General features: G+C 41.1%; 1 pseudogene; it reads right to left on the bottom strand.

Moving 5' to 3' along the window:
- Positions 1–225: 225 nt before the first annotated feature.
- LOC118676739 lies at positions 226–2801 on the bottom strand (annotated as a pseudogene).
- Between the last annotated feature and the right edge of the window lie 9094 nt (positions 2802–11895).

Here is an 11895-nt window from a genome sequence, read left to right as displayed (position 1 = left end):
CCTCCAGCCCAAAATCCGCACCAAACAGTGACACGTTGTGGATGCATTTGTTTCTCAACAATCACTCCTGGATTTTCTGAACCCCAAATGTGACAATTTTATAAATTAAGCAAGCCATCAAGATGAAAATGAGCCTCATCAAAATTCAGCCACATTTATGCAAAACGGTCATGGAAAATTTCAACAAAAGAGTGCATATGTGACAGCAAAGCTGTGGAGGCCATTTACCCGATACGCTATTCCATATATAACCCTATACTATATACTTTATGAATCAATAAAAAATTTACAATTTTTAATTATAAGCCTGTGTTTTCTATCAAAATTACTTCTTGTGTGAATTTTGGGGCACCTTTATGAGTAAGTCATGCCAAAGTCCAAAGTCAGGGAAGAACCCACAGTGAAAAGGCAACTCAGAAGTGTCAACATCTCGCTTTTTCAACAAACTGCCTCTGTGGGACCCAAGATGGAATCTCAGAAAGATATGAGGGAAATTGTGCTTCCTTCAGAATGAATTGACTTCTTAACTGCCTTTTCTCCCGGTCTAGCAGCTGCTTTCTCCCATGTTGCTGCAGGTATTTATTGCCTTACGCTTGAAATGAAAAGGTGAACTTTGAGGTGCCAGGACTGGACAGTCCTGAGAGGGCAGGGGGGTCTGGAAGTACAGTAGTCAGCACAAGCTGTGCTCTAATAATGGCTTGGCCTTCCTTTGTTCCCGAGAACCTATCCCCAAGGTAAGTCTAAAGTTTGTTTGCAAGCCTGGTGACCCCTTGCTGTCCTACTGGGGCAGCGGGATGAGGGGGGTCTTCAGTATTGCACAGGTATGAAATGTCCACCAGTTTAAAAAACAAAATCACAGTTGTTCTTGGGGCTGGGTGGTTCCCCTATCCAGTTTTATCAGGATGTGGCTTTGGCCATGGGACTCCTGCTGAGCTCTGAGACCCTCCTGTGGGTGGGCACTGGTGCCAGCACCGTGGTAGGGAATGTGTAGTAGGAACCCTGCACATCAGGGCTCAGTGTCTGCAAATGGGCTGTGAAGGAAGAGCTGGCTGCCTCTCCTTGGCAGGAGGGAGCCTGGGGAGTGGGTGTGGAAGGCAGGATCTCAGATTCATACTGCAGGAGCTGACCCATGAAGCCAAAGTTGGGCAACACTGCACTCCTGCTCTGCTTGATGTAATCGAAGGCGTCCTTCAGGTGAAACTGCCTGGTCTTCATGAGGTAAGCCATGCAGATGGTGGCTGAACAGGAGATCCCAGCCTCACAGTGGACCAGGACCTTGACTCCTGTTTCCCTGACACAGTCAATGAAGTCTATTGCTGCTTGAAAGTGGGAGCTAATGTCAGCCTTGTGGCTGTGTTCCAGGGGATCCATTTGTAGTGTAGGGGGCTCTTGCAGGCCTCGGAGGTTCCCCAAGAGTCATTCATCAGGGCTGTGATGTGCAGGTTGGCGAGGAACTCCCATTTGGATGCATAGTAGCCACTTCTAAGGTAGAGGAATGGAAGGATTTCAACTGGGCCACCCTGGTCATAAGCTGGCCTGTAGCTGATGCTGAGTACTGGTTTCCCACACTGGCTGATAAGGGCTCTCTCTCTCTTCTGAGATGGGTTCTATGTCCATGCAACAATCAGGATATTCTGAGTAGAAAGTCTCATATCCGCCTTTGAGGAAGCAAACCTGGGGTGGGCGGGCAGGCCAGCAGCGAGGTGAGCAGGCTGTGCGTGGCACTCTCCTTGCTCAGCTTCTGCCAGTGGCGCTGCCCATCGCAGCCCCACTGAGCTGAGGTTGACATTGAGCGAGCCACGCAAGCTGGAGGCAGCGAACGCCAGGTAGGGCCGGCAGTCCAGCACCACGCAGCCCGCGTAGCTCCTTGGGAGCATCTTGTGAAGCCGGCTCCCATCAGACGACATGACCTTCATGTGGCCGCCCAGCGGCCCCGCGCTGCACAGGTGCCCACAGCCAGGGTGGCTTGGCGAGATACAGGAGGGCGGAAGGCCCTCAGGGCTTCCCCAGCCAACTGAGCCCAGAATCAGAGCCAGAGTGGTAGGCCAACTTTTATTTCCCGCCCAGAACGCTGGGTGCCTGGACACTGGCCGCCACAGGAGCCGGGCCTATATTGTTTTGATTACTATGGCCTTGTAGTATAGCTTGATATCAGGTAGGGTGATTCCTCCACTTTGTTCTTCTTTTTCTTTTCTTTTCTTTTCTTTTTTTTATAGATATGACAGTGGTTTTTATTTCTGGAAATGAAGCAAATAAGCATAAAATTTAAGTTCTAAAGACAATTCTAGGCATAAATTAAACCAGCAGTTCTCAAATATTTTTGTTTCAGGACCCCTGAACACTCACAAAAATTATTGAGAACACTAAGGATTTTTTTGCTTGTGTTGTTGAAACCTATTGATATTACCATTTTACAACTCAAAACTGGAAAAAATATTGATATATTAATCATTTTAAAACAGCAATAATAAACTCATTACATGCTTACAAATAAGCAACATATTTTATAAGAAATAAATATACTTCCTAAAACAAAAAGTTAGTAATAAGGGAGCATTGTTTTATATTTTTACAAATCTCTTTAATGTCTACCTTAATAGAAGACAGCTAAATTTTAGTATTTCCTTCTGCAATCAATTTGTCTTTTGCTATTTATGTTGATTTAAGTATATAAAGAATGTCTAGGTTTGCACATCATAATTAAAATGCCAAGAGCAAAAGATAAAGAGAGAATCTTAAAAACAGCAAGAGAAAGAAACTCAGTTACCTACAAGGGAATACCCATACGACTGTCAGCTGATTTCTCAACAGAAACTTTGCAGGCCAGAAGGGAGTGGCAAGAAATATTCAAAGTGATGAATACCAAGAACCTACAGCCAAGATTACTTTATCCAGCAAAGCTATCATTCAGAATTGAAGGTCAGATAAAGAGCTTCACAGATAAGGAAAAGCTAAAGGAGTTCATCACCACCAAACCAGGATTATATGAAATGCTGAAAGGTATCCTTTAAGAAGAGGAAGAAGAAGAAAACGGCAAAGATACAAATTATGAACAACAAATATGCATCTATCAACAAGTGAATCTAAGAATCAAGTGAATAAATAATCTGATGAACAGAATGAACTGGTGATTATAATAGAATCAGGGACATAGAAAGGGAATGGACTGACTATTCTTGGGGGGGAAAGGGGTGTGGGAGATGCGGGAAGAGACTGGACAAAAATCGTGCACCTATGGATGAGGACAGTGGGTGGGGAGTGAGGGCGGAGGGTGGTGCGGGAACTGGGAGGAGGGGAGTTATGGGGGGGAAAAAAGAGGAACAAATGTAATAATCTGAACAATAAAGATTTAATTAAAAAAAAAAGAACAAAAAAAAAAGAACAACAACAAAAAAAAGAATGTCTAGGTTTGTATAAAAATATAACTAAAAACGGGGGAGGATTTAATAGTCTTTTTAGATAGCTATAGGTATTCTTCTGCTGGGGTCCAACCCCAGCAGGTCCAGGGGTCCCCAAAGGCGTAGACGGAGTTGGCGAAGAAGGAATGACACGGAGACAGCGTTCAGTTGATCAGCAGCCTAGCCAGGATCTCTAGCCAGGATCTCCAGCCAAGTTCTGTTCAGGATCTCCAGTGAAGTTCTGGTTAGGATCTCTAGCCAGGTTCTGTGTCCATGTTCTCTTGCTAGGTTCTCCAGGTTCTCCAGCCAGGTTCTGTAGCCATGTTCCCTCGCTAGGTTCTCCAGCCAGGTTCTGTGTCCATGTTCTCTTGCTAGGTTCTCCAGGTTCTCCAGCCAGGTTCTGTAGCCATGTTCCCTCGCTAGGTTCTCCAGTCAGGTTCTGTCCAGGTTCTCCAGCCAGGTTCAGTCACCAGGTTCTAGTCAGGTTCTCTTGCCAATTTCTGTAGTCAGGTTCAGTCCAGGATCTTTTGCCATGTTCTCTCGCTAGGTTCTGTCTCTAGGCTCTGTCTCTAGGTTCTGAGGCCAGTTTCTGTCCAGGATCTTTTGTCATGTTCTCTCCAGCGAAGTTCTTCTGTCTCTAGGCTCTGTGTAGGTTCTGTGTCTAGGTTCTGTCTTCAACTTTGTTCTTCTTTTTCAAGATCACTGTTGCTATTTCAGGGACTTTTGTGGTTCCATATAAAAAAAAATTTTTTTTTTCAAGGAAAATATCTTTACTCCTGCAGGAGGGTGCTGCAGGCACATGGTCTGGGAGCACACACACCTCCATATACATTTTTGAAATATTTGTTTTAGTTCTGTGAAATATGCCTTTGGTATCTTGATAGGAATTGCATTGAATTTGGAGGTTGCTTTGGGTACTTTGGACATTTTAATTATGTTAATTAACTCTTCCTATCCATGAACACAGTTTGTTTCCACTTATTTGTATCTTCTTCAGTTTCTTTCTTCAGTATCTTGTAATTTTCCAAGTACAAGTCTTACATTCTTAGTTAAATTTATTCCTAGATATTTTATTCTTTTTGAAGCAATTGCAAATGGGGTTGTTGTGTTTTTTGTTTTCTTTTGTTTTTTGGTTGTTGTTTTTTTTTTTTTAGTTTCCCTTTCTGACAATTCATTATTGGTGTATAAAAATGCAACTGATTTTTGGATATTTATTTGTGTCCCGCTATTTTACTGAATTCATTTAGCAGTTCTTGTAATTACTGAATTCATCTATTAGTTCTAGTAGTTTTTTGGTGGAATCTTAAGGGTTCTCTATATATAATATCATGTAATCTGCAAATAGTGACAGATTTATTTCCGCCTTTACAAATTGGATACCTTTATTTCTTTTTCTTGTCTGATTGCTGTGGCTAGGACTTCCAGTACTATGTTGAATAAGAGTGGTGAACACGGACACCTTTTTTGTCCTTGATCTTAAGAAGAACACTTGTAGTTTTGGCCCATTGAGTATGATATTGACTGTGGGTTTGTCATATATGGCCTTTATTACATTGAGGTATGTTCCCTCTATTCCCACTTTGCTAAGAGGTTTTATCATAAATGGGTGTGGGATTTTATCAAATGATTTTTCTGCATCTGTTGATATGGTTATGTGGTTTTTATCCTTCATTTTGTTTTTTTGTGTGGTATCACATTTTGTGAGTATCACATTTATTGTTTTGCAGATATTGTAACAACCTTGCATCTCCAGAGTAAATCCCACTTGATCATGGTGTATGACATTTTCATTGTATTGCTGGACTCAGTTTGCTAATATATTGTGTTGAGGATTTTAACATCTATGTTCATCAGGGATACTGGCCTATAATTTTTCTTTCTTTATTGTGTCTTTATCAGGTTTTGGAATTAGGATAATGTTGGACTTATAAAATGAGTTTGGGAGTCTTCCCTCCTCTTGAATATTTTGGAATAGTTTGAGAATGATAGGAGTTAGTTCTTTTTTGAATGGTTGGTAAAATTTACCTGTAAAGCCATCTGGTCCAGGGCTTTTGTTTGTTGGGAGCTTTTTCATTACTGCTTCAATTTCACTAGTTGTAATCTGTCTATTCATATTCTCTGATTCTTCCAGTCTGTTTTCAAATATTGTGTTTTTAGGAATTTACCAATTTTCTCCATATTGTTCAATTTTTTGCCATATTGTTGTTCATAATATTTTCTTATAATCTTTTGTATTTCTGTGGTGTCAGTTCTTACTAATTTTAATTCTTTGGATCAACTCTCTTTAATTCTTCATACATCTGGTTAAAGGTAAGTCTTGTTTATCCTATCAAAGAACCAGCTCTTGGTTTCATTGACTTTTTGTATTTTTTTTTAGATTCTATTTCCTTTATTTCTGCTCTGAGCTTTATCATTTCCTTCCTTATATAAACTCTAGGTTGTTTTTTTGTTTTTGTTTTTTCCTTTTTCTAGTTCCTTTAAGTGTAAAGTTAGGTTACTTGGGCTTTTTCTTTTTTCTTGAGATTGGCCTGCAATGCTATGAATTCCCCCCTTAGGACTGTTCTCCCTGTGTTCCACAGATTTGGGGTTGTTGTGTTCTCATTTTCATTTGTTTCAAGGTCTCTTTGATTTCTTCTTTGATCTCATTGTTAACCCATTCATTGTTTAATAACATGTTATTTAGCCTACATGTCTTTGTGTGTTTTTCAGTTTTTTTTCTTGTGATTGATTTCACGTTTCATAGCATTAAGGTCAGAGAATATGCTTGATATGAATTCAAACTTCGTAAATTTATTGAGATGTGTTTTGTGTCCTAACATGTGGACTATCCTAGCAAATGTTCCATGTGCACTTGAAAAGAATATATATTCTGCTGCTTTGGGGTGGAATGCTCTGATGAGATCAATTAAATCTATTTGATCCAGAGTGTCATTTAAGGCCACCATCTCCTTATAGATTTTCTGTCTAAAAGATCTATTCATTGATGTCAATGCGGTGTTAAATTCTCCTACTTTATATTGTCAATCTGTCCCATTATGTCCATCAAGATTTGCTTTATATATTTAGGTGCTCCTATGTTGAGTGAGGAAATATTTACAAGGGTTATGTCCTCCTGTCGAATTGCTCCCTTTATTGTTTTCTAGTGTCCTTCTTGTCTCCTACTATAGCCATGGTTTTAAAGTCTATTTTGTCAGATACAAGTATTGCTACCCCAGCCTTTTTTCCTTTCCATTTGTATGAAATATCTTTTTCCATCCCTTTACTTTTATTCTGTATCTTTCAATCTGAGATGGATCTCTTGAAGACAGTATATATATATATATATATATATATATATATATACACACACACACACACACACATACACATACACACATATACATACATATACATACATACATATATGGGTCTTGTTTTCCTATCCATTCAGCTACCCTATGTCTTTTGTTTGCAGCATTTAAGCTATTTATATTTAAGGTGATTACTTATAGGTATATGTTTTCAACATGCTTTCATTCATTTTAGAGAGAGGAAGGGAAAAGGAGAGAGGGATAGAAACATCAATGACAAGAATTATTGATTGGCTGCCTCCGGCACGCTCGCAACTGGGGATCAAGCCCACAACCTGGGCATGTGTTCCAACCAGAAATCAAACCATGACCTCCTGGTTCATGGGTCAATGCTCAAGCATTGAGGTACACCAGCTGTACCACTTTTATTTTTTCAATTATCTAACTCTGTTTCTTCTCTCCTCCTCCTCCTTCTTAAAGCAAACCCTTTAACATGTAATACTGGTATGGTCATAACAAACTCGGCTAGCTTTTTCTTGTTTGAGGAGCTGGTTATTTCTCCTTCAATTTTAAATGATAGCCTTGCTGGGTAAAGTATCCTTGCTTTTTATCACTTTGAATATTTCATGCCAATTTCTTCTGGCCTGAAATGCTTCTATTGAGAAGTTAGTTGAGTCTTATAGGAGCTAACTTGTAGATAACTAGCTGCCTTTCTCTTGGGGCTTTTAAGATTCTTTCCATTTAGTCTTTGCTATTTTAATTATGATGTGTCTAGTGTGGGCTGCTTTGGGTCTATCTTGTTTGGAACTCTCTATGCCTCCTGGACATGTGTGTATTTTTCCTTAACTAGGTTAGGGATGTTTCCAGCCATTATTTCTCAAACAGGTTCCTTACTCTTTCTCTTCTTCTGGTACCCCTGTGATGTGGATCTTGTCCAAAAGGCCCATTAAACTATCTTTTTTTTTTCCTTCTGGTCTTATTGGGTGTTTTTCTCAACTTTGACTTCCAAATCACTGATTCCATACTCCCCTTCATCTTACCTATGTTTATTCCTGCCAGTGTTTTTGTTGTTGTTGTTGTTGTGGTTAATCATCACCTGAGGATATTTTTCACAGTGATTTGTAGAAAGCAAGAGGGAGGGAGGGAGGGGGAGAGAGAAAAAACATCAATGAGAGACACAGCAATTTGTTGCCTTTACATGTGCCCGGCTGAGGCTGGGGATTGAACTAGCAACCTAGGTAGGTGTCCCTGACTGGGAATTGAACCCATGACCCTTCAGTGCATGGGCCAATGCTTCAACCACTGAGCCACATCAACCAGAGCCTGCCGGTGTAGTCTTCATTTCAAAGATTGCATTCTTCATTTCTGACTGGCCCTTCTTTATGGCTTCTATGTCCTTTTTCATTCTGTTGAACATCCTTATAATCATTACTTTGAACTCTATATCTGATAAATTGCTTGCCTCCATTTCATTTAGCTCTTCTTCTGGAGAATCCTTTGTTTTTCAATTAGGGCATGTTTGTGTCCCCATTTTGGCTGCCTCTTTGCTTTCTTCTGGCTCATAGGTCAACGCTCAAGTATTGGACCACTTTTATTTTTTTTAACTATGTAACTCTCTGTTACATAGTAAATCTTGGTAGAGTGACCTTATGCAGTAGTTATTCTTGTGGGACTCAGTGGCACAGCCATTATGCTCACCTGACTGGGTACTTTATGAATGTTTCTTGAGCACATTATGTGGATCCTCCTTTGTAATTGAGTCTTGATTTCTATTGGCCCATTCATGTGTGGGATTGACCCTCAGGTTGGCTAACAGTGAGGCTCAACCAACATAGCATGCAAGCTGCTGATCACATGAAACAAAATTAGCTTCAGCAGGGTTTGGTTTTGGCATAGATTTCCCTGTGGATATGCTGCTTGTGAACCTTATTGGATCCTGCTATATTGTCAGAAGTTGGCCACTGCTTGTATTTGTTCTGGGCCTTTTTGGAGCAACTCCATTGCAGAGCTGTATCAGACACTGCCTGTGTCTGGCCCTGGGCAACCTGTTTGGAGTAATCTGCAATGTGCAGCTTGTGGATCCCTCTGCTGGGCCTGGGTGCATGTGGAAAGGACCAAGCTGCACACCATGGTCAGCTTTTACCAGCACCATGGGCCATCAACAAAAGTCTCAAGCACCTAGAAGTCCGCCTGACTGCAGGTTCCTATTAGGCTTAATTACTGAAAGAGCCTGTACCTGTACTCCTCAACCATTGAGCCACACTGGCCAGGGTGCATTGTTTTCTGTTTCCCCTGATTTGTGACCTCTTATCTCTTCTAGTTTTTCACAACCATGAAACGTTCAGGCATTTTGTACAATGTCCCTCTATTTGGTTTGTTTGTTCTCATGATTAGACCGAGTTTATGGGTTTGGGGGAAGAATACAGTGGTGAAATGCCCTCATCACATAATTGGGGTACAAGACATCCACATGTATTACTGGTGATATTAACCTCGATCACTTGGTTGAGAACAAAGTGGTGACATTAACTTTGATCACTTGGTTAAGTGCAAGGTTCAGTACTGGCTCTATAATAAGGCAGGGTTGATGGTAGATACAGATGTTGTAAAACTAGGTTTGCTGATAGCAATGGAGATAAAATTTTAGCTCCTGTAGCAATAAAAGCCAGATGGACACCATGATCACAATGTGCATCAGGACTGGAATGGTAGCTAAGGAGACTGAACCAAGTTACGGCTATGGCTAATAGAACACAGCACATTTCAGGGAACATAGACAGGAAGCCAAATATGATGCTATTCAGCATTCATCATCAGAATATCAGTGATGGAAGACAAAGATGTTAAGGGGAATTACCCTGATTTATTTTAATTATTATTTTAAAAGTGTTTTTATTGATTTTTAGAAGGGGAGGAAGAGGGATAGAAACATCAATGAGAGCAACATCACCAATGGGCTGCCTCCTTCACAATGCTTACTAGGGATCGAGCCTGCAACCCAGGCACGTGCCTTGACAGTGAATCTAACTGGTAACTTCTTGGCTCCTTGGTTGACAGTCAACCGCTGAGCCACATTGGCTGGGCAAGTTGCCCTAATTAAAAAGTCATGACCCCGTGCTGTGACCCAAGTCAGTTTTTCAACTCAGAGCACACCAAATGAAGAGGTTGGTTACCCAGGAGGAAGTTCCTTGCAAAAGAGCAAGTACAGACTAAAACATTCACCCATCCTGTGCCCAAAGTAATTATGGCCTTTTACTCAAGTAACTATACATTGAAGGGGACTAACAAAATAATCTGGGGGAGGGCCATTGGACATGGGGTCTAAGGCAATATTGATACCCCAAGACCTGAAGTATCATCATGAGGGGAGGATGTGGAGATATAGTAAACAGAGTGCTGGCTAAGTTATAAATGTATGTAATAAGTGGTCACATTAAAGTGCATATGCTCTGTGGACCCATCTGGTGCCATTTCTGTCTCTGTATGTATAACCAGAATTGGCATACTTAATAACTGTCATGACTCCACACATACATCTTTAGCCTGTGGGATACAGGTTATCAAGAGGCCACACAGAAGCCTCTACAACTGCTATACTGTCCTTTCTCACACTGCCAGCAAAGAGTAAATGTGCTTATCACATGACAAGAGGAACAAAAGCAATTCACATGTAGCAGACAACATGTATAATTTTGGCCCAGAGCCATGTTAACTCTGTCATAATAGTGTGAAGAAATCTGGCTATCTGGTCATCCCACAGAACACTACATTGACATGGCTGAAATTCCTGAGCCAGAAGTGACTAGCACATTGGAGGTCCTGGTAATGTTAGCAGAGTGGGAAGTAAACTTTAACATTCTATTTAAACTTAAGAAAAAAAATGACTTGGAGGTTCATAAAGTAACCAAATCAAGGGAGAAAATGCACAACTAACTGGTGACCATTGGAAGATGATGAAGCAACTATTTTGAAACTTGCAAATAAAGAGAAAGAATCAAGCATTTATCCAATTTTTCCTCTATAAGCGACACCATCAAGTAGCCAAATAGTGGATGAGGGCAAGTTTCTAACAATGAAGGAATGATAGAACTGAAATACTGCCATTCTTCAGCCTTTAATAATTGATGGATTAGGCATTCTGTAACATCAATGGTGGCTAATAATTCAATGAGACAGTTAGATATTATGTAACACCTGATGGAAGAATACCACCACCTATGAGGTAATACTGGCCTCCTCCAACAAAACAAAATCATGAATGATTAAATCTGATTCCAAAGGCAAATTTACAAGAAATACCATAAGGAAGAGGAGTATGTTAAACGATATCAAAGGTATGAAATCAACAAAATCTGGTAAACTCTGCAGGACAAATAACCTTGTTTTCTTCATAAATTAATTTCAAGGCAAAAAGTAAAAAATTGATGGAGGGGAACTATAATGTTAGATCCAATATTTTAAATTGGATCATGATTCAAACACTGTTTACAAAAAATTAAGTATTTAGAAAAATTATTATCATTATTTTTTTAATATACTTTATTGATTTTTTACAGAGAGGAAGGGAGAGAGATAGAGTCAGAAACATCGATGAGAGAGGAACATCGATCAGCTGCCTCCTGCACATCTCCTACTGGGGATGTGCCCACAACCCAGGCACACGCCCTTGACTGGAATCAAACCTGGGACCTTTCAGTCCCCAAGCCGACGCTCTATCCACCGAGCCAAACCGGTTTCGGCTAGAAAAATTATTTTTTGTGATAATGGTATTTCACTGTTTTAAGAAATACATATTTATTTATAAACTAGAGGCCCAGTGAACAAAATTCATGTGGGTGGGTGAAGATGTCCCTCAGCCCAGCCTGCACCCTCTCCAATCCGGGACTCCTTGAAGGATGTCCGACTGCCGGTTGGATTGGACCTAAACCGGCAGTCGGACATCCCTCTCACAAGGACCACTGGCTCCTAATCGCTCCCCTGCCTGGTTGCCCCCAACTGCACACACACTCCCCCCTCCCGGCCTGGTCACTTTACTGCCCCCCCCCCCCCCGTCGGCCTGGTTTCCCCCAACTGCTCCCCTGCCCCCCCCCCCCCCCCCCGCCAACCTGGTCGCCCCTCACAGCTCCCCTGCCAGCTTGGTCCTCCCACGCAACCTGCTGTTCAGTCATTTGGTCGTCCCTCACTAACCCCCCTGCCGGCCTGGTTGG

This window comes from Myotis myotis, unplaced genomic scaffold, assembly GCF_014108235.1.
Source record: "Myotis myotis isolate mMyoMyo1 unplaced genomic scaffold, mMyoMyo1.p scaffold_m19_p_1, whole genome shotgun sequence".
Lineage (NCBI taxonomy): Eukaryota > Metazoa > Chordata > Mammalia > Chiroptera > Vespertilionidae > Myotis > Myotis myotis.
This window is presented reverse-complemented; position numbering and strand designations above follow the sequence as displayed.